At 41.3% G+C, this 24,933-nt stretch overlaps 1 protein-coding gene across 2 annotated transcripts in view; it reads right to left on the reverse strand.

Moving 5' to 3' along the window:
* Positions 1–24,933, reverse strand: part of PCDH15 (protocadherin related 15) — an 862,106-nt gene that overhangs the window by 522,083 nt on the left and 315,090 nt on the right. For both annotated transcript variants that reach the window (XM_042793586.1, XM_042793062.1), the window contains one exon: positions 2–49. The gene's annotated coding sequence lies outside the window, so the exon portion shown is untranslated. The remainder of the gene's footprint in view (position 1; positions 50–24,933) is intronic.

Here is a 24,933-nt window from a genome sequence, read left to right on the forward strand (position 1 = left end):
CCTTAATTGCACTTCTCAGTCATAGTTGTTGAGATTATATGTTGATTACCTGGAAAGCAGAAAATAGAAGATGAATAATAGTTTGTATTTTAATTAGTGATTAAGAAGAGCAATTAATATCACATATTTATCCTTTATTAAAATAGTTTCAGCCTTCCAAACAAATACAGAAAAGCAGAATGCATAGCTTTTGATATCTGCTACTTTATTCCTGATAAAGGCAGCTTTGAGTAAGAAAAATAACAAGAAAACAATGCCTGAGGTTTTCATTAGTTTACATAGTTTCATGAAGGCTGTCAACTCAGAAACCAAGGAAAAATGCATAAAAACTTTTATTCTTATAAAATATCTACCCTAAAACATATCTATCAGGCACTTATCTGTAATTTGTTTAGACTCAAATATATTCCCTGTCCTTCCCCAACGTACAATATTTAACAGTAAAATCTCTGGCTGGTGCTTTACAGCCCTTCGCTCTGTGCGTGTCAGTTCTCCCGGGGATGCAGAACACAACTGGTAGGTGTAGTAGTATTTTGGGGGCTGTTTCTCCAGTGTTTACCCAGGGGAAACTGTGCCACAGGGAAACTTGGAATGCCCATAGAAGTTGAGGGATTCAAGAAGCATTTGGGTCTCCAGGCACAGACTGTCAGGGTTGGAGGTTTCACCTTCCTCAGTTCCACGGGGAAGCGTACAAGGACCTCTGCCAAGGAGGTGCCTTCTGGGGGGCATGGGGCAGAGACCCCTGGGCTCCTAACGCCATGAGGCCTGGCACAGTGTGGGGCAGGGGCATTGGGAACCCACTGGGGAAACTGGGAGGTCACCGGCTACGCTCCCGCTTTTCCCCTCCGAGTTTGAAACTGCATTGGAACAGGATCTTTTACTTTGGGGCGGACGTTGTAAGTTGTTATTGGTTGGCTTTAAAAATTAATCATACAGTTGCTGGGCTCATTTCACCTCTCTCTTTCAGCAAAATTCCAGGTCTTGCCCTAAGACAGCATCTGTCAGCATTATCTTCGGCCAGTTTCACATGAAGCAAAGACATTTTGCAGGTTGCTCCTTTCTCTTTTACTTCAGTATTTGTAAGTTATCTACATAATAGGGCCCAATTGTCTGGAATATGCAAAGAGCTATAACTTAACCAATAAAAGAACAAAACTTATTCTCAGGGCTGTTAACTGACAGCACTGAAGCTATTTGTTATATTTGAGTTAGCCAGCTTGCTGTGCTCTTAAAGCAGAAAGCAGGTATATTTAGGTATGTGTGGTTTGCTTTGCAATAACTGAAACCGGTTTGTTCTGAGGTGGAACAAATAGGTGGTAGGTTGGGTAGTCAGATTTATAAAATAACTCACAGCTTTTAAGGCTGATGGAAATTTGTGGAATTTCATGGATGTTGTGCTGACTTCAAACAAAGTAACACATAAGGGGAAAAAATATGGTATTTTATTAGCTTTCAGAATTGATCTTTTAAAATAAAAATTGGTAAGCTTCATTAACAAGACACCATACATGTCTGGGAGTACGTAACTTTTCCCCAGAACTGGTCTGCTTGACTGAATAATTTCTCTCTATTACATATATATACACACACACATACACACATATATATACAGACACAAAAAGAAAAAAAGTACAACTAAACATAAGGAATAAACAGCATGCAGTTCATTACAACAAATATTTGTTCATATTTCTGAAGACATCATACAATTCTACTGTATTTTTCAAGGAAAAAAAAATCATTTCCAGTATACAAACATTACTGAAACTTACTCCTGAAAGAACTCCGATTCTTTCCTTCAAATGGAGTTGGTATAAAATTGAAGATAGGAGAATAGCTGCTCATTGAGCATGTGCACTGCTCTGTATGAAATACAGGCATGTTCTACCAACACCATGGTTACCACTGATTTGACATTCTACCAAAATAATTATATATTTCACCCCCAAATATCCACAGCATTAAGGCTGCAATTTGTTTGGCCAGAGAATGCCCATTCTTTCATGCATGTAGTAGAGAGAGAGGAACAAAATGAATTGCATTGCTATAGAAACTGAGTTTACTCCTTGCTTTACAAAGAGATTAATGCCAATTGTCAGCAGATTTTATGATAAATGATCATCATTTTGCATTTCTGTAATGAAGATGCACCATGCTGTGTGTAGTTCACACACTGTAGAACACTTTTCCTCTAATCATCAAGGGCTTTTAGTTCTGTATGTTATTTTACAAAAAAACAGGCTGCTTAGATTGTGATTGTTAAGGATTTTAATATTAAAAAAAAAAAAGGACAGATACTTAAGCTCTGAGTTTTCTATGGCATTAGAAGATAAAAACACAGCTATGGACTGTGGCTATTACATCAGCCTGTGATTTGGTGCAAGAGAAGCAGATGAAAGCAGGTAGTGCTGTAGCCATGTCATCTATACAACCTCTAATTTGAGGTTTTGCTTTGGATTTTACATCCCCACCATACGTGTGGTTCAAAGGTATGTGAAGGATCAGTAACTCATTGGAACTCTCACACCCTGATTAGGAGGGGCAGAGAGTTTTGTGCCTACTGGAACAAGGCTTCTGGTTTAGCTTCCTCGAAAAGGTACCTCATTCATATGCACCGAAACACTCTGAATTGACCCAAATATCAAAATATTGTGCTAAGTACATTTTCAAGGCTGTAATTCAACACTCGCTGAACTTCTACAATTGATTACTGCTTGACAAACAACTCCTGTCACTAAATCTGAAATATTTCTTGGTATATTTCTAAGATCCTTGTTTCTGAGGACAGCCTTCTCCTCCTTTCTTAATAATACAACAAAATATTTCAGCTAAAGGAGAGGAAAAAGGCCAAGTTTGGGAAGAAGAAGGGTGAAGAGGTCTCTGTTCCCAAGATCACCCACAAGCAATGTGAAATCCCTGAAGGTCAGGCTCAGCCTGTAGTTCTGCCCAGATGCTTAGAATTTTTCATTTTCTGAAGACTGAAGGAATTGTCGGGAAAGTACAACTGCTAGAATTCAAGTATATATAAAGGATTCATTTCTCAGTTTTCCTGAAATGGGTTCTTGACCTTTTGCAGCAGATATCTGCTGACTCTCCTGGTATGCTGACATTATGAGTTTGCAGTGGCCAAGACTTTGATCCAGTGAAGTTGGTTATATTTTAGTTAGTGTTGAAGGACTCGCTGCTCTTTGTGCACCTGCCCTCACTCAGTTTTAATTGCCAGATCTGGCAATTCCCTAGGTGTGTCCTGCTGAAGACTGGCAGTATGTTTCCAAAGACTGATATACAGCCAAATGCTGACAGTTGTAGCCAGTGGTTAAAAATAAGCTGCAACCAGGTTTGGGGATGAAAACCAGGTACCAGAGGAAGCAGCGACCGGGATAAAGTCAAGGCACACCAAATAGAACTGAAGTAGAACTGGTCTTAAAATTCACAAAATCAAAAATTCTTTGCCATAAAAAGGTCAGGGGGGTTCAAACAAGGAGTCAGATGGGCAGATCAGGAAACCACGAGCAGGAACTTGGACTGGGCAGGGGGGTTACCAGAGTATGACCAAGCCTAGAAAGCAGACAGACACAAGAGCCAGAACGCTGAACAGCTCTTCAAATATTCACATAATTTGCTTCCTGCAGAGATTAATCACTACTTATTTTTTAGCTGCTTACAAGGAAAACTCATTAACCAAAAGTCACTAAGTAGCACTAGGGTGGGGGGAGCAGAACTGCCTTGCATGTCAACATTTTTTCTACTCTCCCGAAGAAGTGGGGTTTGATTTTGCCTGAAAAGTACATTAACTAAAAGTTTTCATCAGCAAAAATACAAATGCAACAATATCCTCTACAGCTAATTAATCTTACCTGTTCCAGGTTTGTCAATCAATATGCGTACTTCCTAGTAAGTAAAACTTACAGGTGGTGTTTCTAAAATCTCTTAGAAAAATACCATCTTCCAAAAGTCTCCATCAACTACTAATAACATGTAAAGAGTATTACTCTGGCATTTTTATTTTAAGTTTTGTTGTCAAATTGGAGCAATGAAAACTTGATTTACTGCAGTCTTTTTTCTGGAAAATCAACTCAGTCATATTTTTCTTGGCAGAGAAAGTAAACTAGAGTCAAAGAAAGTGATTTGTTTTAGCAGTATTTCTTCCTTTCTCTATACATTTCATATATGTCAGACTCTGTTTATAATGCATGTAAATGATGGTCTCATACAGCTGGTGGAACCTGGTTGACTGAACACAAGAACAGTGACCAAATTCCAAAATCATAATCTCAATTATGATTTTTTTTTCTGTACTCTCTGCCACACAAACTTGCTATATAACTCAACTGCATGCAAAGTATGTTTCAAGAATTCACTGCTTATAATAAAATAAAACCTCCAAAATAGTTTTTAAAAAGTCTTTGTGAATTTTTTCCTAAGTGCAGGTCACTCAGAACTTCACAGTGCCTCAGAAAAAGGATTTTTATAGTTCAACAGGGATTGCATGTTTGTTCCTTCTATAGAATAAACAAAACAACTCTGTGCCTGTTCCATATTCCTCATCTGTCTTTGTACCATTTTATACTGCCTCAGACCTCAATTCTTCAGGTATTGCTTGCTTTGACCAGCTGACTCAATGTATAATAAAATGCATTTTAAAAAATTGTATAAATAAAATAACTTTGAAAACCAACATCCATATTCCATCATACCTAGCACTTGCGATAGAAATCACTAAGGATAACATTACAAATCACATCAGACTAAAAGACAGAAATATCTAAGAATTGCTCCATTTGGATGCAACAGAAACAAGAAGCATGGTTTGGAAAAATGTTGGTATGTCAGCTTAGATGAAGCCCGCGCAGATATCTTGAAAACAGGTCCTCAGTACAAGCAGAAAATCCAGCTCAAGGCATGGCTCATCCCTTACACTGGCCTGTGGTGAAGCAGGGAATACCAGGAGTAGACCCTAGTCAGAAGAGTCATTGAGTGTTCTTTGTCCTAGTCCTACCCAGCTCATCTGTGAAACCCCTGGATGTCTTTACAGCTACGGCACTGGGCTGTCTATTCACCTCAGCTGCCAGACTCAATGTTTTTAACTTCAGCACATTCTGAAGCCCGACACTCATGCAGGTAGTGCTGTGAGAAGACCAGACCTCAGCTCTGCAGAAACCCCATTCTGACACTACACCTACTGGGAGGTGAGTTGGGAGTGATGGGAGAGGGACAAGTCATCTCCACACAGACCCTTTCTTAAGAACAATGTGATGATGCTGGCTCTGGGACAAGCTAGCAGTGTGGAATCTCTGAGTCCAGAGTGGCTTTCTATTAAAACAGACATAAACGGAAAAAGGAGTAAACCTGGGCACAGAACTTTTCAGATTTTTGAAAATTTGAAGCATGAGGTGTTCGAAACTCAAACAGCAGATTACACCGATTCACCGCTGCAATCTGTTGCCTATGACAGCCCTGCGATGAATTGGTAATTTAAAAGATTGACAATTTGAATTGTTTTAGAAACATGATAGAGGAAAAGACAATAAAATGTTCAGAGAAAACCTTAGAAAAGCGTGCAGAATGTCATTACATTCAAAATGCTGCTTAGACACCTAAAGGATGGACAATCGAAATATATACACATATATACACACTCTTTATCAATAGTTTGTCTCTCCTTTGGTTTCTCTCAGCTGATCATCACTAGTTCTTACAGAAGAATCTCCATTATACCCCCTCCCAGTCCTGGTTTCTCCTGGCTTGCTCATAGGACCTTTCCTTGACTTGTATTTTCTGTTTTTCTACTACCCCACTTGCACAGCTTGTTTCCAAGACAGTATTTCTCATGTGCCCTGACCACTCCCCTACAGAGAGAGACATAAAATAACTATAAGGTGTGAGTTTGCATGTAAACTCTCTTGTTTTTTTTAAAGTATTAAAAAAAAAAAAAAAAAAATCCTTCATTTTCTACAGCCGAAGCTTGAAGTACAGATTCTCCAAAAAGGCATTTCCCAAGCAACTGAGGGGAATTCCTCCCCTACGGTCTCTGGTCACACTATACCAGGCTCCAGCCAAAAAGCATCCCTCGGAGCCCAGCCAGCAGCCTACCACCTCCTCCTCAGGTACTACATCTGCAGTGCAGAGTTCAAGAAATTGCTTGTAACCGTGCTGTGGGAATGCATGAAGTACCAATACCACTACAGCCCAGCAGAGAGAAGGTCTCCTATTTCCCCAGTCTCTTCTTTTGCCCTCACATCACTCAGCAGGCAAACTGAGAGCTTTCACAAAATTTTCTTTGCTGAGTATTACAGGATATGGCATTCAGCTAACACAGGAACGCTGCCCTGCTCCTCCCGCTTCTTTGGGGCCCCTCCCAAAATCTTATTCCTTTCAGAGGATGTCTTCAAGCATGAAACAGATGGATCCTTCAACATGTGAGATTGTCTGAATGGACTGACATGAGGAGAGAAATGTAGAAAATACCTTTTATCTTTCTTTCACTTATTCTGGCTGAAAAGGCTTTAGCTCAGTTAATACTGACTTCTTTATAAAAGCAAAAACCATGGTGCCAGGCCCTTCCCATGAAAAGCTCTTATTCATCAAGAAGGGAAGTTGGAGAGAAACCCAGAGCTAGAGATCAATGGCAAATATGTCCTCACCCAGCTCCAGCTATGCCAAAAAAGCAGCCGGGGCCCACACGTCTCCCAGCCTACGTCCAGCTGCTCCTGGGTGCTGTTCTGGCGCAGGGAGGCACCCACTCCCCCAGCCCTGCTGGGAGCCCGGGCCACCGGCTTGCGCTCCAATCTGCTTCAATCACAGCGAAACAAGTGTAAGTGACAGACTGTGGTTCATTTGGCCAAAAAAAAAAAAAAAAAATGGTTTCAGAAAAACTCCCAGTCGTGAGGTTTGTGGGGGTGGGAATGCAGTGAGGGTGGTGAAGAACAGCAGGTTGACCTTCTCAGCAAACACAACCAAGGAGAAACTGGGTAACAGCCTTTCCACTCAGGAAAGACGGGGTACCCCCCAATGTGCATCTGAACATCTTGGTCCTCGAGGGAAGTGAAGTCTGCACCAGCGTCAGAGTTCAAACAGATCCATGTATTCTGCAATTACAAACTGACAGCAAGAGATGCCAAATGCAAAATCTGCATGAAGCAGGAAAGGATTTAGGATTTTGTCTAAGCAAACAGAGCGCTGCAGCTGCTCCTAGACCATAAAAATAATGTTGTGGTTTCAGCCACACACTCCACATCACGAACCTGGGCAGAAGCAGCAGATGGGTGATCGCTGTTACAGTCCCAGACACAATCCCTCGCTCACACTCTGTGCTTTCCCCTAGCCTGGGAAGAATTCTTAAATAGGGATGACACAAACTTGTATGAAGTAATTACACTGAGCTACTTAAACAAGTGGTTGCTCCTCCATTTTTTTTTTTTCACACTCATCCCTTTCCGCCTGAAATCTCCCTCCTACTTTCCATCTTACTAAGGTTCAGGAATGTTTCAGCAGCATATTTTGGAATAAAAGCTCCCACAGTCTTTCATCCCCCAGTCTGTGGAATATTTATCTTAGCCCGTTTTAGTCTGTGTTCGGCTTGGTTAATATTTCTCCCACTTACATTGAACTATTCAAGGCAACCTTCAGCAATGCATAGATCTGTGTTTCTAAACACATATGTTCCTAGCTCTTTCTTCTCCACCAGCCCCCTGCCCACTGATAAACGTAACTAAAGACAAAATCATAAACTCATGCCCTTTACCGTTCAAGACAATATCTTCATCTGCAAAAACTTTGGTACTCGAAAGCAAACGGGTGTCTACGAGCCCATTCATGTTAAGGATCATGCACATGCAGTTATGTTTATGCATAAAAATTCCCACACGTGTCTCCGGAGGAGTACCCACGCTGTAGCAAATGCATTTGCATGTTCCCTTATACTCACTGTGTGTCCACGAACTGCACACCCAAGAAGACAGGATGGAAACTGATGATTAATTAAAGACTAATCACACTGATGTATTAAAACACACTAAAAATCCCCAAACCTTCCCCAGATATTGAAACCAGAAGTCTAAGGTATTTTGATATTTGTAACAAACTTTTTTTTAGCAGCCTGCTGACTAAGACATTTGGGCTTCAACTCATACTTACACAAGGTACCTATTTTGTACAATTTTGATGCTTAAAGTACAATTTAACAGCAAATTAAATTTTTAGGGTTTAGAGTAAATTTTAATAACTTATTTAGAGCTTCTGTTTGCAAGATAATTGAACTAATTGATTTTAATTTTCAGTAGGTTCCAAAATGCCATTAAAAAAGAGATATATTTGGAGGAATTTGTACATTGCCTCCTATAGAACAAAATTGCAAGGCCTGAGCAGTGGTACAATCCTTGGCAATCTTTCTGCTAGGTGTTCTCAGGTACTGCTAAAACTTGTTTCAAATTACTGTAACGTATTTGGTCTTAATCAGATTTGATCCCAGGTCTGAAAAAGTTCAAAAATATTTCTATATCTCATATTGTCACCGGTCCTTGTAGTCCTGCACTTTGATAGCAAGTATTTTGTATCTCTCCACTCAATGCACAATGATAAATGAATACCTGTGGGATTCCCAGAGTTTGTGAACCATCCAATCCCCCGAATTATTTAAGCATGCAAATAATTTCGTATATTTCCTGACATTCCTGTAAATGAGAACAGAATCTGAGCTGTAGCATTAATACATCACACTCAAATTAAAGCTTAGCAATTCATGAGTTGTTCAGATCTGTATTCAAATAAGACAAACAAGTGTCAAATCCAGAGGGGATCTTGAAGCTGACATTAAGTCTCACTTTTTAGATTTTTCCCTGCATACTATAAGGTTGTGTTCAAGGACTGTTTTGACACTCATTTAAGAATATCCAGCTTAAAAAAACATGTTTCTCATCAAAGGAGTCTTTTGAATTGAAAAATCATAAGGAATGGGCTTCTGGCCCTATTTTCATTTTTGCAATTATCTTGTTATATAAATACTAATATCAGCAATCAAACCCTTTAAGAAATGGTTTACATAAGCAGCTTTTTAGCTGATGCATTATCACTGTCATTCTAGAAGATTTATGTGGCTTGTTTATGTTGCTTTGTTAATTTTATTGTAATTTAGTATTAATTAATAGCTCTGCAGTTATAAAGTATTTAATCAGTTACAACTCTTAATTGTGCCACAGCATTGCTTAATAGAACAATACACTATTGGGATTAAATCAAATTAATTAAATTAATCTGCTATTCTCTTTTATGGGTGATTTATTGCACGATAAAAGCAGTCATGAAAATGTTTTCATGGCAACTAGCCTAAAAAGACTTCGCATATATTTTTTCTTACCTTAGCTATAGAGAAAAATTGTCACTGATTTCAGTGGGCTTGTACAGATCAGCACGAGGAACATAAATGTCTCAAAAACAGCAGATGGTCATAGGAATTTAGTAGTGGAGAGACCTTGTTTCTGAAGTGATGCTGAGCCAGAGGACTGGCGTACAAAGCTCCAGTCAGTAACTGTCCAGCCGAGAAGCCCAGCCCCGAGAGTGGCTAAAAAAACGCTGCTTTAGGACTTACTGAGCCAGAGGCCGTACCTGTGCCTGGTGAGGTCACGGGACAATTCTTCCCCCGTGAAGTTGTCAAATTGCATCTTGAACCCACCTCAGCTTTTGCCATCCGCCACACTCCGTGGCAGCGAGGTCCACGTGCTAACCGCTGCATGGGAAAGCACTCCATTTGCTTCCTTTAAATCTGCTACTGGAGAATTTCATTTAATATATTCTAAACCTACTTCTTGTACTATGAGAAAGAATTAATAAATTGCCTGTAACCACTTTTCCCCACTTTGAAGCTCATACCCCTCCATGAGGGCCACCCCTCGGCTGCACCTCTCAGGCTGAACAGTCCAAATCCATTCAGTGCCTCCTCACACAAGGCCGCTCCATCCAACTGCCCCTCTTTAGGCCTTTTTAAGTCATATTAGTTATGCATAGCCATTCATTCTCTCTTTGGTATTGCCTAGCACTTGTCGTGACTAAATTAAATTTTAATTATTTCAGATCATTTCTTTATGTGTCAACATCATTTAAAATTATAATTTTGTCCTTGTCAAAATGCTTTCAAATCTTTCTGAAGCTGCTGTGTCTGCGACTTTCCAATTCTCATCTTTATGATATCGCACAAATCAATGAAGAAAAAAATTAAACATGACAGTCTCACACTTAATAGTTATCACAACCTCACAACAGACTTGAAAACACTTTTCTGTGAGGCAGCCTGCACGCAAGACAATGGTTTCACATTCAGCTATGACCACGTTACTGGTGATTTACCCTAGATTATACTTCCAATGTTCGCTTATGAGAACAGCATGTGGTAAACTTTTAAAAGAACGACTTAACTTGAAAAAAACTGTAATCCTTGCTCTGTTCTCATCTACTAAACCAGCTATTTATGCAAGGAAATTTCCCTTGTCAGTCCTCTGGGACCTCTCCTGTCACCTGTAAGTCTCAGGTATGGGTCATGGGAACAGTTCAGAGACTGTTCTGGACATTTCCACAGATGCTTTAGGGAGAATTTCATTAGTCTAGTGACTTGAATACGAATCGTCTCTCTAATTATTTTTCAAACCTTATCTATTCCTCCTTGGACCCTTGCATCATCTCCTTAAATCAGTGAAGAAACTCTGATTATATTTCCAATGCTTCTCACAATGAGAGGAAGCATTTAATTAAATATTTGGAGAATATACTATTCAATACTTCATCTTTTGGAAAACAAGTGCCATATGCATTATACTCTTACCTGGTAACAAATCTGAATTTAAAAATACCTTAAGATAGATATTTTACTGAATAGAGAAAAAAAGTTTAAAAAAATGAACTGTTCAGCTATAAATCCTAGCAGAAGGATTTTGAGATGGCCGAGCTGATACGACTTCTCAGCATCATGGCACTTATTTAACAGTTGATAGAGTGGTACTTTTGTCCTAATCTTTATTTTAGATTTTCCCTCCACACAAGGTATTTGCAAAGATGAAGTTTTATGCCTGAATGTAAGCACCTCTGTATAATTTATCCCTTTGCTAATTATTTACTTTTGCAATCCACTGGGTTTTACTCCAGTGATGCCTTAACAGAATTCACACACAAACTCTGGAAGATGAAAGGCTGAAGATCACTTAATAAAAATGAGGTTGGGACTGGCTTTACAGGGAGGTTTCTACGCTGTGCAACCTCTTTAAAAAATCACCAGTTGCAGCATGTTTTATACTTGAAACATTACTGAGCTGACTTTTTTTCCCAGGACTCTTCTTCCTTCTAAACCTACTGGTTCTGGTTTTCTGCAGAATGAGGAATTAGGAACATTTTTATTCTGTCTAAGCAGTAAGATGTCACATGAGAGGGCAGGAAGGGAGGTACCAAAGGACACCAAGTGATGCAATCATATGAAATCTGCACCACAGTTCACTGGGGTACTCCTGGAGCAATGAAACCACATGCCTCACGTATGTCTTTTGTGAACACAGGAAAAGGTTTGTGCAGAGTGGCCCAAAGCTGGCTGCTCCACCCTGACCCTAGCTGTCACTCAGTTCAGGCTAAATTTCCTCCCAGAATCTCCATCCATGCCCTTAGAAACAACCCTTAAAGTACCCGTCTGTGATTTTCAAAGGTGAGAGTGCCCCAGCCACCTCCATGCTTCCCACATCATAGGGATAAAAAGCCTCCACTGAAGAACAGCAAAGGTGTCGTAAGGGTGCCCTGAGGGCGGAACACAGCTGGGTGCTGGGCTGGTTCCCATTGCCTTTGAAGCACAGGATGAGGAAGAATGTGTAATGCTGCAGAAAAGCAAAAAGAGAGCAGACTTCAATCTGAAAGGGGACCTTCCTGGTGACACTCAGCAGTGTGGAAAGAATCTCCCTACACGGCTCAGGCAAACACAAACACATGAGAAGAATATACTCTTCAAATAAAAGCTCTACCTAGCACCTATATGTGCCAGGGGTGGATGCAGCTCAGCCAGGAGACATATATATATTTGTGCAGCTCAGCTGTGACCTCCTATCTTGCTCCCAGACACCTTCTGGGGCATTAAGCACAGACCCACCCTGGCTATCACAAACCCCCAGGATCAAAGCACATACCTAATTGCTTATTCCAGAAATTCACTGCCCACAAATGAACATGCTGGTGTGACATTTCAATATACTGACTAAATAATAAGACTGTTACAAGCACTTGGTCAAAAAAGTGCTTCTTTCCTCTTCTGCGCAACTTTATTGCTACTGTTTTCTTATTTAGCAGGTAATGCTAGGTCAGGACTTGGCACTAATATGTTCTAAGTACATAGACATTGTCTAGAACCACGTTTGCAATTTTTTTCTCAGTTGGTAGGTATTACATCTTTCAGTACTTTGCTGATGGCTATGTAGCAACTAAAGGTTAAAAATAGAATAGCTAGGGCATTAAGAGATTTTCTTTCTGTTACTTGTTTTTTCCCTTACACGCAGCTGTTACAAATGTTTCATTGGACGTAAAGGAACACAACTCCCTGCATTCAAGTGATGCATGTAAATCTTGGAGGTCAACTACTGAAGCAGTACATTTCATTACTCTTCCTCCGAACACATGCACACACACGTTAGAGCTCGTGGGACTAAGAATCACCTTTCTTCTTCCCTGGAAAGCAAGAGGGGAAAACCCTCCCGAGCTCTCCATACTGTGCTGTGCACAAGACAACGCTTCTCACAAGTCACAGAGCTCAGTCAAGAGGGTGAAAGGTGCTTCTACACCTTTCTGAGCACGGACTTGAAAGACAAGCAAGTCCAACAACCAGAAGACTCCAGGGAGGTAGCATGGTTTTAAAGGTTGAGAGAGAAAAAGAAAAGCAAAGAAATCAAACAAAGGAGCAAGGGAGTAAGTAGGAAAGACATGACATATTGTCCTGGTTTGAGCCTGGTCAACAGCCAAACACCACACAGCCGCTCACTCCTCCCTTCTCTTCTAGCGATAAGAAGGGGCAGATGAGCCAGGCTTGGGATTCGAGATAAGACCAGGAGGGGCAGGTCACCCATTATGGTCAAGGGAAAAAGGCAGACTCCTTAGGGGAAGAAAAAAAGAACTTACATTTATTACAGACACTAACAACACTTAACAGAGTAGTGTAGCAGGATGGCTGGGAAGAAGAACTGAGAGTGCTGTACAGCTGGTGAATGATGAGGCCATCTTGACCTTGGTTGGCCAGAAGCCTTGGGAGCAGCAAACAAGAATGTAGAAAAACAAGATAAGGATGCTGAGCTTTGTCTGAAGAAAACATGCCAGGCTACGGTTAACGGAAAACATCTGGGCATTTCTTAAACAATGGAAAGTTATCATCCTTGAGCTAAAACTGTATAAGATGTTGTGCTTGTGCTTGTAAGATTTAATTAACCAATAGGCTTAGGATAGCAGTAACTTACTTGTAGCCAATGAGTTGTCTGGTCTATTATGGACAGAGGGTAATGACCAATTAAATGTTAATCAATAAGCATTTATCTTGGGGGCATGGACAGCTTTTTAGGGGGATAAAAATGCAGCTTACTGATTAATAAGGCGTCTTCGATTTGGATATCGGAGTCCATGTCATCAATCTCCTCAGAGTAGGACAGTGAGAAGCATTGCGACATCTTGAGAACACCTTCCCCCCACCCCTCCCTTCTTCCCGGGCTCAGCTCTGCTCCCGATATCTCTACCTCCTCCCCCAGCGGCGCAGGGGCAGGGAATGGGGGGTGCAGTCAGCGCTGTCACTTCCCTTACCTTCGGTGAGGGGAGTGTCCAGAACTTGTTCCTCCTGCTCCATCGTGGTCCCCCTCTCACAGAAGACAGTCCTCCACAAACTTTCTCTGACATGAATTCCTCCCATGGGCCACAGCGTTCCCCACACTGCTCCGTCATGGGTCACTAACTTCCTCCGACTGGATTCCCTCCCACGGCTGCAGCCCTTCCCGAGCTGCTCTGGCGTGGGACACCCCCGCATGCTGCAAACCTCCCAGCACTAAATTACAGCAGCGAGCCTACCTGTTCCCACAAGACCCTGGCCTTCTTCGGGCACAGCACCTTGATCAACCAGGCAAAAACCACAGGCCATAAATCAATGTCTGCTCCACTGTAGATCTCCATGGGTGGCAGGGGGGGCCGCCCTGCCGTCTCCCCACAGGATACAGGGGGGTCTCTGCTCCGGCACACCTCCCCCCTCCTTTCTTCCTCCGTTCCTCCACTGACCTTGGTGTTCACACAGCTGCAGCAACTCCTCCTCACCAGTCCCACTGCTCCTCACCACGTCCCTTCTTAAATAAGTTCTCGCAGAGGCGCAGCTGATTGTCTCAATTTCCCAAACAGAAGTGGAGCTGACTTGGAGCTGGGGGAGCTTCGAGAAGCTTCTCACAGAGGATGCCCCTATAGCCCCCTCCCCTGCCACTATAATCCCCTCACTCACTCAAACCAGGACACACAAGCAGAGCACAGCAAACACTAGGGAGGACTATACCACAAAGCAGGTGGTTCCCAAAGGAAAACCTGACATTACATGGAAATGTGGCCACCCATCGATAGATCACTCATCTCCATCATGGTATTTATTTACAAACATTTTAGAACTTGCCATCATCACTAAGAGCTCTTTAAATTTGAGATGTATAGCAGAAGTTGCACAGCATTTTACCTGTCCTGTCCCTTATTTGGTACAAACTTAAGTCATTTTTTTCTGTGAAAATGCATATGTAAAAGCAAATCTTTAAAAGTATCTTGAAAGTAGTTTAAACTTCAAAAATCTGTTTCTGTAAAAAGCCTAACAATGTCGATGTTATGGCTGCACATGACAAGAAAAATAAGAAGTCACATCTCAAGGGAGGTCATACGGTAATATATGACTGAAATGGCTCCTGACTGTCAGGAGGAGACCTCACAACTGAAAAGCAAGAGTAAAATAAGGCATAGCAAAAGGGAGATTAAAGTAGTGTTGTTTCATCTTTCCTTTCTAAAATTGCATAGTTATGCTGAAGTATTTAGACCTATCGTAGGAACACAGTCACCCACACATTCTCTGATGCATGCAACAACACGCCACACAGTCTTCCAGAGACTGCTGAATGAAGTCTGTCAAGATATGCTGTGAGTGTGAAATTGCTTAAATGGATCAGCCAGCTTCAAAAGTTACCACTGCTGCAACAGTCCCTCACTTGGAGGTTTCCTCCCTAACCTAGCAAAAAGGATCAAATAAGAAATCCTCACCCATCTTCATGTAAAATATGCTTTTAGTGGTGAGCCAGAACTCATGCAGCTACAGACGAGAGCCCAGGCGGAAGACTAAAAATTGAACAGCCGCTATTGGCTGTTCACATGACACATAATTATGCATTTTTGCTCTGCTCGCCTGACAAAGGCCAAAAGGAAGTTCAGAGTAACAAACTATTTTACAACTTGTAAGTGTAATCGACTTGTATACTCCCTCTCTTCGTTTCCAGCAGATCAGTAGATGCTTGTGCCTGCAAAACAGCTACCTGAGCTGTCACCTGTAGCTTAACACTACCACTAAAAAATAAAATAATAATGAACAACCCCAACACTCCTCAAACACACCAACATCATCCAAAGAGTTTTTCTATTTATTAATCTTGTTTTAAACACAGATCCTAAAGAAGGCAACATCTCAAGAGAGCTCCACTCAGAACAGAGTTACTGAGAACATCAGAAGACACCCAACATCCAACATGCAGTTTTTAGAAAAAGAGGGAATTGATCTTGTTATATCAACTTTGAAACTGCCTTCCGTAGTGCCCAGAGAGAGCTTGGCCTTCAGGCAGATTTTTACAGGCTCTCATGGCTTTACTTTGATTGCTGTTGTAGCCGAAATATATAGCTTTAGTATGAAGGGATTATCTGTTATCCTACCCTTCGGGAGAACCTCATGCTGTGACAAAGATTCTTCTCCGCTTAATCTCTGAAATTTCACAAAACTAACAAAAGTACGGCACATCTAGCATTACATTTTTTTCTTCTAGTGCCCCTCAGCCCCTTCAGGGCTAAGCAATCATTGAATGGTATTTAACATCACCATATCTGATTCTTAATTCACTGATAAACTGACGTTTGATGACATTTTGGGGTTCATAATCTGAATTGTCTAGTGTCACACTGTTCAATATGGCATTTTTGTACTGTATTTTAGGGGAAAGAATGAAGTCAGAAGGGACTGATCACAGACCTGGAAATAAAAAAAAACCCAACAACATTATGCGCTTCAGGATCAATTGATGTTGGTATCCTTTGTCAAGCCTTACCCACAAGGTTTACCCCTTGGTATCAACAGACCCATTTAATCCCTCACTGTGATTTGGTATACTATCTCCTGGCTCAGACAAATCTTCACCAGCAGCTACTTTTCCCCCCGAGACGTAATATCCTGCTGGTGAAAGGACATTCATCCATTTGAACACAGATCATACAAACTAGAGTTCTTTAAAGAACAGAAGCAGAGGCAAACCCAGGGGGGTTATGCTGGGCTACATGGCCTGTCCTCAGGCTAGTGACACCTTCAAAGCCCAAGGGCACAAAGGAGAAGTCAGGGCATTGCTTGTCCAGAGTGTCGCTGGCGAGTTTTGGTCGTTTATCTTCACAGAGGTAGCAAGTCCAAAGAAATCAGGAAGCAGAGATCCTGGACCCTCCAGTGGGATATTGGTTTGTGGGAGTTGTTTTTGCAGCCAAGGACCATCATATGCTTCCATCAAGAATTTTAATTTATTTTAAAGACAAGGACAACTGAAGACCTAAAGGTTGTAATATTGTATAATTCATCAGGGTTACTTTAAATAAATCACTCAAAGTAAAAGCAAACAAAACTCTTCTCCTCCCCCTTCAATTCACTTGCTCCTGGATCCAAATACGCATACCAATACAGGAGGTTATACCCTACTCATGTTCTCTGACTACAGGAATATGCTGCAATGCAGAAGAACTTGAGTAGTCACCACCAATGCTTCCCTTTTACCAGCACCACTTCCAGGGGAAAAAAAACATTCATTCATACACATGAAGGTGACGTCTTCATACCCTCCCGGCAATGCCAACTCACAAGCAAACAGCCTTATGCACAAACAAGGATTATAAGGAGGTTTCTTCTTAAAGAAAATGTAATATTATGTGCCAAGTGCTGCTTTCTGAACACATTGTTTCTGCAAGCACAAAGCTGAGGAGGCAGTGTAAGAGACTGCTTGAATGTTAAAATAGAGAACTGGGAAGAAAGAGCCAAAACACTATTATACAATGTAAAATCTGTACGAATATCTTCATTGTGAACAGGTTCACTAGGTTACATATTCCTGTTGACCAAAAACCACAGGGTTTTGGTGCAACACTACAGCCAGGGTTAAACAAAAAAAAGGCAATCTCACAACAGTCCCATCTACACATAAAATCCCCAAATCTAGTCATCTTAAAGGAACAAACGCAGCAATTGTTACACACACACAACTCTACACTGAAGGCAGAGTTCACACCAACAGAAACTACTGCGCAGCACACAGGAACAACGGTGAAGATCAGCTGTATGCTCAGTGCCTGCTTTGCTACTGCACAAAATCATCTCCATATATATACTTACCTTCCAAGATTGTTTTGATTTTGTTTTCAGTGGTTACAAAGACCAAAGAACAGTATCTTGCCAATAGCCCTTCTAACCCAGCACACTCTTCAATGGAATGTAGACCACTAATAGTACTGCTCAAGGATGAAAGAGCATCTTGCTGTGTCTGCAAAGGTTTTTTTAAAATCAGTGAGACAGCAGACTACTGCCCAGAGGACACAATATAAACAAGGAGCAACTATCTATCTGAATTGCCTGGAGATCTGGGCAGCAGAAAGACAGTTGGGCAGTTGTGCTGGGGGATGCAGATCTTGTGCATCCTCTACCAAACAGCTGAGGATCCTGTTTAATCACAGTGCAACTTGGGTCTTGGTCCTTGATCCTCACAGAATCCCCTTTGGCACAGCGTGTGCTTTTCTTGCCTCTGATCAGGCCAGCAGAAGAATACTGAAACTGAAACACTGAATCAGGAGGGGATCCATTTAAACAGAAAGGACTTAGATCTGCTCACATAAAATCCTAGTCTGGTGATGAAGAGAGAAATTGGGGAAATTATCCATTCATTTTATAAGACAAAGATTCTTATTTTTTTTTTTAAGATCGTTGCTATGGTTTTTCTGCTTCTTTGCTTTTATTCTACAGATCTAGTTGTACAGAGGAAATATTTTTGCTTCAAGACATTTTTGTACTACTGCTTCATTTGCAATGTTTCTGTGACAAGAGGAAAAGCAATACAGAACGCTAGGTAAAAGAGGGCCGGTGGCTACCCATCCCTGTGCTGAGAACCAGATGGATGCACCCAGCCATATCATAAATCTACAGTACCACTTCATAAGTAATTTTCTTGAGGATTCATAATACCTGTATGAATCTCAAGAATGCTACGGGTTTTTCAAAAAAAGTTATTTTCTTTTAATTGTTCCAATTTTGGTGGGTAGGTAATCTCAGTGTTAAATTCTCTGATCTCCCCTGTTAGCAGAATACTAAAAATTAAGATTTTTGCCCTGCTACTAGATAACCAGGAGGAGAAACAACTTTTCCATTAATTCTGCTGGGCATCAGATTAACGATGCCTCATGTTCAGTTTTGACCTTGTTGATGCTGGCAAAATCCTGAAAATACAAATGCATTTGTCGAGGTCAGTTTTCAGTTCATCCATAAGAAGAGAAACCTGCCTCAATCTATGGCAAATGACAAAGAAGGTCTACAACAAAGTCATTAGATAGATTTTCTCTCCTTTCTGTCCATTCATTACAGGATTTCATTCCAGAAAAGTAACTACCTTCATTGCTAATACATCTGATATTTTCTAACTAAAATTCTATTTATTTTATGATTAAATAATAGAAGCAGGAAAACATCCAGGAAAGGAAATGGCAAGTCCCAGTGGACAAAAGGATGAACAAGAGGAATTTTAACAAGAAAACTATATATTTTTTTTTTTTAATTCAAGAGTAAATATGAATTTGAAGCATAATAAAAACTGAATGCTTGTTTGAATAAGAAGGAAAACCAATCAAAGAAAGCAATCATGTAGAAAACAGTCCCTACCAATGGTAATTACACTTCTATTCCAAACAGGCAGCCAACATTTGAGACTTTGTGCGGGGTGAGATTTTTGTCTCAGCGTTATCATCTGCTCGCATTCAAAAATACAACCACTGCTCCAGTCAAATCATCAAATTGCTTATGACTCCATCTTGGAAATGAAGTTAAAGATGGAGAGAGGAATCATTTCTGAAAACGATGCTGAAGGAAGTATGAATATATGTGAAAAACTCAGGCACTTAGTTCAGAGAACGAATAGGAAGGTTGCAGTTTTTCCCATCTTAGCAGGTTTGCCTGTATCTGGATTCAGAACAAATTCAGAATGAATGTTCTAATTTTTTTTGCATGTAGCAATTAGATGTTCAGCAAAGCATATTTTTATACTAATTCCATTGCTTTCATGCATCCCCCTTTAATTGATCTCATTTGTGTGCAGTGCTACTTTTCTGCTATCTATGAGAAGTATAATTTCTTCTTATGCCACACTGGGGGAAACTGTTTTATGACCCAACTGTGCTAACTTATTTTCTTCCAATGAATTGTTTCTTGTTAGCAAACATGATGTTCACACTACTTAAAAGTTAAATAATATCTAGTATAGTATATATTGTATATTATTATCTATATATAATAAACAATATTTTAAAATATTTATCTTTGGAAAAACAGATCCTCTGATACCATCCCTATCTAAACTAAAAAATGGACTATGATGACCCTTGTGTAGACCTCTTTCCTCTCCTCATACTTAACAAAATAAATAATGAAATCAAATGCAGAGAAAAGTATTTCATTAGTTAAATCAGAGAGTCTTCCCATATAAAGTAACTAGATTTTGGTAATGTAACTGTTAAGTTTCCTATTGTTAAATCACTCATTAAGTCTGTGAAAAGTCTTTCAGAACTCACTATCCTTTGCAGGACAAGAAGCAGAAGAGTAAGATAACATCAAAATACACACCTTTTGCTAGCTACACATGAATGCATACCGGCCTGCCTTAGCCACAAGCAACAAATGAAGAAACCCCTAATATCCAGAACCTTTAGCTCAGCTACAAATGAGATTTTTCAAAATTCAAGAATTCAGTGGCCAGTGTTAACATGTTTATTACTGTCCTGGGTTTGAGTGAGTGGTGGAGTTTTTTGGTGGCAGGGGAGGGGGCTATCGGGGCGGCTCCCTGTGAGAAGCTTCTCGAAGCTCCCCCAGCTCCACGTCAGCTCCACTTCTGATTGGGAAATTGAGCCAATCGGCTGTGCCTCTGCGATATCGTATTTAAGAAGGGACGTGGTGAGGAGCAGTGGGACTGGTGAGGAGGAGTTGGGGCAGCTGCGTGAACACCAAGGTCAGTGGAGGAACGGAGGAAGAAAGGAGGGGGGAGGTGTGCCGGAGCAGAGACCCCCCTGTATCCTGTGGTGAGACGGCAGGGCGGCCCCCCCTGCCACCCATGGAGATCTACGGTGGAGCAGACACTGATATACAGTCTGTTGGGGGGCCCCACATGGCCAGTTAAGGTGTCTGTGGCAAAGGCAGACAGGACCCTGTGGGAAGAAGCAGCCCCCGCTGCTGTAATTCAGCGCTGGGAGGATTGCAGCATGTGGGGGCGTCCCACGCCGGAGCAGCTCGGGAAGGGCTGCAGCCGTGGGAGGGACTCCAGTTGGAGAAAAGCTGGTGACCCACAATGGAGCAGTGTGGGGAAAATTGCGGCCTGTGGGAGGAACTCATGTTGGAGAAAGTTTGTGGAGGACTGTCTGCTGTGAGAGGGGGACCACGCAGGAGCAGGGGGAGAAATTCCAGAAGCTGCCCCCACCGCAGATGGCAGAAGCAGCAGCACTGACTGCACCCCCATTCCCTGCCCCTGCGCCACTGGGGGAGGAGGTAGAGATATCGGGAGCAGAGCTGAGCCCGGGAAGAAGGAAGGGGTGGGGGGAAGGTGTTCTCAAGATGTGGCAATGCTTCACGCTGTCCTACTCTGTCTGTTAAGTGTTGTTGTTGTTGTTAATGTCTGTAATATATCTGTTTTCTTTTCTTCTCCCCCTAAAGAGTCTGTCTTTTGCTGATGACCATAATGGGTGATCTGCCCCTCCCGGTCCTGTCTCCAATCCCAAGCCTGGCTCATCTGCCCCTTCTCATTGCTGGGAGGGGGGAAGTGGGAAGTGAGCAGCTGTGTGGTGCTCAGTTGCGCCCTGAGCTCAAACCACGGCAATTACTTTATTATTTTTTTTCCCTTATTGCAGCATTGAACAATGAAATAAAACTGCTCTTTAGCAGGCTAAGGGGCAAAAATTTAAGGACATTGACTATAATGTAAAAAATCTGGCTTTGACTGATGTAACAATGGGTAGACTAGTCAAAAAGGACACTTTTCCTGTGAAGTCTCTCTTACCAACTCACAGTGTGACTCTAAGCCTTTGCTACAGGCAAGGAATAATTATATTAAAGCTACTGAGGTTCTGTAATAGCATTACTTTTCATGGACATCTGGATGTCATATAGACATTTTAATTAAAAATAAAAAAATCAAAATTACTTTAAAGTCTGGATGATCTTGGTGTTTTCATTCTAGAGGCCACAGTTAAACAGACTTGTTCAATTCAATAAGGGGCATTTTTCTCCATCCTCCTGATTGTTCAGAAATGCTTGCCAGCATTTCAGTTCCACCCTAAGGTCCCTGCAGCCACTCAGCCTGAGGCATCTGGACGCCTTACACAAGCCCTTTGCCACTGCTGCTCTCTCACCTCTTTTCCCATGAAGCTTCCAGAAGATCCAACCTCCCCAACTGTGTCCCAGCATGAGTACTTGTGATGTACTTTCAAAGTGACTCAGGCCTGGCCCTAGTACAGGACCTGGGGGCACCACATCGCTTCCCTCCCTCATACCCCCAAACTTCCCCTGTTCCCTCATCCCCCGTTTCCTGTGTCCATGACTGACCTTCCCAGAGGTCCCAGCATGCTCAGCCAGAATATTTGACGGGCAAACACTCAGGAGGTGAATCCTATGGAACTACTGCATACAGTATCAGACCAGATTTAATTAATATAACTAAATGACAGCTTAAGTCATACTCTACAGCAAAGACACTCAATCAACATAACAAAGATTATTTATTGAACTAATAAAGGCTGAAATTTCTGCTGCCTTATCTGCAGCAAGGAATACTTCATCTGGCTTGCCCACTTCCCCATCAGCAATGAAATCTAATGCTTCAAATTGGCATGTTCATCATTAGGAAATAAAACCTTTTAGGCTAAGGCTATGTATTATTTCTGTTTCCATTTGAAACAGGAAATCTAGATACACATCTACTGAGTCAAAGTGGTCTCGACATAAAAGAACTTAAATTACTTCCACATCTCAAATTAATAAAATAACATTATATGAATTTGATTAATTATTTTTTTTCTTTAAGTCGTCATGTAGTGGAATTGGAAACCAAGCATGCAGCTGGGATACCTCAGGGATTTTCACACTCCTTATTTGGTTTGTAACAAATTAATACTTTATAGACAGGAAGTAATTTGGGCTGCTTCTCCTCACTAATTCAGAAGGAAAAATATTAATCTTATTTTTCAGCGAAACAGAATACTCATTGCCCACATGACATACCAAAGTAATTTTACAAAATGCCTACAACTGATACTGAAGAAAGACACGTACTGGCTTTCAAAATCCCACAAATCACCTGGGCTGTGACTGGATGAACAAATTTTACTGTAAATTTCAGCATTCTCAGAAGACAATGATTTGGTCCTTGTTACATCTATCCGCAGGCTGCCAGAACTAGCAATATGAAATCATGTTAATTAATAGTTTTAATTAAACCATGAAAAATACAACCACATTAAATGTGCTGATATACCAAGCAGGAAACAGAGAAGGATTCATACATAAAATGCTGCAAGGTATGATTGCATATTATGATCATTAAAGCCTGCAAATCAGTTATGACCATAAAACCATCACTTAGAATGATTACAAGTCTAAAACAAACAAGTCATTTCATTCTCATATCTTGAAAGCTCTTCTATTAATCTGTTTCTTATCAAGAACAACTTACATAAAAGAGGCTATACTAAGAAAATCACACTCAAAAAACCTAAAAATACAGAATTTTTTTAACACAAATCTACAAAGACTAAAAAAATCTTGAATAAAACCGCATGACCAAAGTCCTGTCTGAGCAGCACAAAAGCAACTCTGTTCCTCCATGCACTGTGCACCAAGGGCTTCCCTATGTATCTTGGTTCTCCAAATTCTCCAGGTTTACTCTTCAAGACCAGCATCCTGCATTATTGCAATTTCCTCAATATTTTCACAAAGCTACTTTGGAGACTACGAAAAACTGTAAGTAATTCAGGGTTTGCTTTTTAAACTCCGCACTCCTAATACCTTCTCGCCTTGACATAAGGCCTAGCAGAATTTAAATTATTTGTTTATACAGCACTGAATATTTTCTTTATTTCTTCAAATGATGAGCCAAATTGAAATACAGGTTCCACACAGTATCTGAATATTGTATTAGCTCATAAAGTGGAGATGGAGAGCAAACCTTCCCAAACCAAAGTCATATCTTAACAGTGAGATAAAAACAAGCCCATATCAAATTACAACTTTAAAGTATATTCTCGCATAAACAGCATGAGCCTTGAAATGGGAAAAACTACCATGCAAATTATACCAGCTGGCAAGATGTGTTCTTTACAAAGGTATAACATTCTGATAGATAAATACCATGATTTTCTAACAAGAAGAAGAAAAAAAAAAGACAAAAACAAACACAAACAACCCCAAACTATTCTACAGCAGTGTGAGCCTTATAATTCAAACCAGAGTTCAGTTTTAAAATGTTTGACACGGGTATAACGCAAACAATAGTGTTGTCAACTTACAGATGCGATCTCATGCCTTTCTTTTTCTGCACAATCACACAGCGTCAGATTTAATGTCACCGACTCGTACCGACGCAGGGGCAGCTTTGTGTGGGGGAGCACGAGGAAGATAGACGCAAAGAAAAACAGAACTCACATTCAGGCAAGCGTGACAACTGTACCTTGCTGACGGCTACTCTCCATTAGGCTTTCCGCATGTGGCCCTGGAGCCAGGGGCAGTGCCCACCGCCCTGCCCTCGCTGCCGCTCCGGAGGAGGCCGCAGATGGGCCCAACAGAGCCGCGCGCTCGCAGGGCGACCAGCAGGACCACATCCCCCGCTTCCTGGGAAAACCTGCACCCCGGCTTCAAACTGCCTCTTCTGTCCCGCTTAGCAAGCAAGGAAAGACGTGATTTTCAGTGGATAAACCGGTTTCTGCATCAACATGAAGACTTGTGTCAGAAATGTGAGAAACCAGCTCGCGGATATTAAAAAAATGTTTTACTGGGGACAAAGTCAGTGGGGCAAAGAATACAGCACTGGGCGCAGTGGCACAACCTGCCCCAACGGGGGCTTCTTTTTATAGAGCCACCAGGAGATTTCACTGGTCGAGTGAAAATGGTGGGGTTTCTCCTCTTCGCACCTGCACAGTTCCTTTTTCTTGCTTGGTCCGAGGCTGCCTCAGTACTCTTCCACTGCCCTTTGGGGGGGTTGGGGGGTGTGTGTGAAGTCCAGGTTCCTCTTCATCAGGAGTTCTTCGTTTAACCCTTTTCTGCTGGCTTGCATTCCTCCCCAGCCCACCAATCCAAGTTCCCAACCATATGCCTAACTTGGGATCAAAAAAGGCTTAACTGTTATAATTTTAGCAACACTAATAACAGATTTAGCCTAACTC

This window comes from Tyto alba, unplaced genomic scaffold, assembly GCF_018691265.1.
Source record: "Tyto alba isolate M040663 unplaced genomic scaffold, T.alba_DEE_v4.0 Super-Scaffold_1, whole genome shotgun sequence".
Taxonomy (NCBI): domain Eukaryota; kingdom Metazoa; phylum Chordata; class Aves; order Strigiformes; family Tytonidae; genus Tyto; species Tyto alba.